The sequence below is a fragment of the Myotis yumanensis genome, unplaced genomic scaffold (assembly GCF_028538775.1).
Source record: "Myotis yumanensis isolate MYYU_CA2020_CCGP unplaced genomic scaffold, mMyoYum1.0.hap1 SCAF_2, whole genome shotgun sequence".
In the NCBI taxonomy this organism is placed as follows: Eukaryota; Metazoa; Chordata; class Mammalia; order Chiroptera; family Vespertilionidae; genus Myotis; species Myotis yumanensis.
In genome coordinates, this window is record NW_027223753.1 from 59,097,961 (window position 1) to 59,100,693 (window position 2,733).

Below are 2,733 nucleotides of genomic sequence, written 5' to 3' on the forward strand. Positions count from 1 at the left end.
CTCTATCCCTCTACCTTCCTCTCTGTAAAAAAATCAATAAAATATATTTAAAAAAAAAACAAACCTGGATGTCTGTCAGCCTGCCTGGGCTCTTATCTGCAACCTAGGTGTAGGGAAGTGGAAAATGTGTTTCCAAGCTCGTTTAGGTTGTTGGCAAAATTCAGTTCTTTGCAGGTGTAGGACTGAAGTCCTTATTTCCCTGCTGACTGTCAGCAGAGGCCACACTCAGCTTCTAGAGGTTGGTCACATTCCCTGCCATGAGACCTCTTCATTCTTCAAGCCAGCAAAGGTGTGTCAAATCTGTCTCATGCTTAGAATCTCAGTGGCTTCGCTTCTGCTACCAGCTGGATAAAAGTGTTTTTAAGCTCTTGTGTGATTAGGTTAGACCCATCCAGATAACCTACCATTTACCATATAATTTAACATAGTCACGTTAATGATTTCATATTCATAGATTTCCCCTGCACTCCAAGTGGGGGAAAATAAATAAGGTCATGGGTCAATGGGGGTCATCTAAGAATTCTGCCTAGCACAGTGTATATATCCCAAGTCCCAAGTAGTTTATTGAAATATTTATTGAATGCCTGAAAAAAATGAATGGATAAGCTATTTAATAAATACATAAATGAGTGACTTACTGTTGCTACCACATTGCATGCCTATGCAGGGAACTCCATCAGGGTCTGCCTGACCTCTCTGCCAAGCACACCAGGCCTTCACTGCTTAGCAGGGGCTGGCACACATGCCTAGGGTTCTACCTGGGCAAGACCACAGTGGCAGTTTCCCTGGACTCAGATCTCATGACTGGATCTAGAGAATCTCTTTACTCAGCTCTTACTCCCACAGATCAATCCTAATAGAGAGTAAAAAAAAGAGCCCATTCACAAAGACCCATCACATCCTAAACTTATTGTTTCTCTTCCCTGTCATACAAAGAATCATTTACGAACTAGGCCTTGCTCTTTTTTATTGGCTTATTCCCAGCCCTTCATAGAGCCTTCCTTAGTCCTTTCCATTCTCTTCAGAACCTATATCTTGAACTCAAAATTCTGAAAGAGACCAGTTTATAAAACGAATGGAAGGGAAAGGAGCATGGGGATGGTAAGTATGAAAAAGGAATTGAAAATAAAGGGGAGAAATAACATGGTTAATATTTCCAGCATATTATTCCCCACTACATTTTAAACTTTTTTCACTTTATTATTATGATATGCTTACTTGCCCATCTCTCCCTCTTATACTCTAAGATCCTTAAGGGCAGACATAGAAATCATTGATTTATCTCTTTCTTCCCATTTCTGGTACAATCCAAAAGTACATTCCCAATAAGTGGTTGCTGAATAAATGAAAAAATGAATGCATACATTAAAAAGATAGGATATGTACACATTTATTATTCAATTTAATGTAAAAGTATTCAACCCAGCAAAAGATATCCAGATTTCAAATATCTAGACACATAGAGATATTCAAAAAGAAATCTCAGATAATTTTTTGCCACAACAGACTACATAGCTTAAAGACATATTGATGATAACTTTATCTTTTCTACTATTGTTGTTTTGAATATAATCAAAATATTTAAGCCCCAATTTATTATACATTTCCATGTGTCATTTACCAATATAAACCAGACTATTAAGTGCAAAAATTATTTCTTGGATGTCAAGTCTATGTAAAATATACTCCAAAAGTTATAAATTTGACTTGGTTGTTTTTTGATATCTGCTAGAGGATGTTCACATTAAGATAAATGGATTGTCATGTTCTGAGAACTGTTTAGTTTCACTTTTAGGGGACCATCTGTTCTCTGATTAATGGATTTGTGTACAAGAGTGGGCATGTTGATTTAGCTCTTTTAAATAAATGCCATAGCTAATTATTCTTTTAAGAGAAGAAATCTATGTAATAAGGGTCATGAGCACTTATAGCTTTCTTTTAGGATGCAATTACATTCATCCTAAAGTATAGAAAATAATTTTAAAAGTTGGATTTCATATATTCTTTTTTTTAAATCCTTACCCAAGGATATTTTCCCATTGATTTTTAGAGAGAGTGAAAGGGAACAGAGAGAGAGAAACAACGATGTGAGAGAAACACATGGATTGGTTGATTGGTTGCCTCCCACACCTCCTCTGACCAAGGCCAGGGATTGGGGTGGAGCCTGCAACTTGAGGTACCTGCCCTAGACCAGAATCATACCCAGACCATTTAGTCCATAGGCCTACGCTCTTTTCACTGAGCCAAATTGGCAAGGGTGAATCCATGTATTCTTGAAGGACTAATGCCCTTCCTATCTAAGAAATTAACTTTCTGAAGAAAACTCTTTGTAAATGTCCTAGAGAAATATAGTGGCTTTCTGTTCACCCTTTGCAAGTGGAAAGGGTGGATCGTTCCTCTACTGACATATTAAAAAAAAAAAAAAAGAAATTAACTTTCTGAATAAGCACATAGTTTGAAGCATGCACACTGAGCAGTATGTAAGAAAGGAGGGCCGGCCTATCCTTCCTTGAATCAACCTTATTCATCACTGAGATGAGAACAACCGATGTCATCACCTGCACATTTGCTTGAACACTGCTTCTCTGCATCATCACAAAAAGAAAGTTAATCGAAATAATAGAATTACAAATACATGTACTTCCCATGTCAACATTAGCCAGATCTGTAGGTAAGTAGGTAGGTAGATAGATAGAGAGCTAATTTATTTTATTACATAGATCTGTGTTTTTA

At 37.0% G+C, this 2,733-nt stretch overlaps 1 pseudogene; it reads left to right on the forward strand.

The window, feature by feature from the left end:
- Positions 1-2,299: 2,299 nt before the first annotated feature.
- On the forward strand, positions 2,300-2,410 carry LOC139004706 (small Cajal body-specific RNA 24; annotated as a pseudogene).
- The last annotated feature ends 323 nt before the right edge of the window (positions 2,411-2,733 follow it).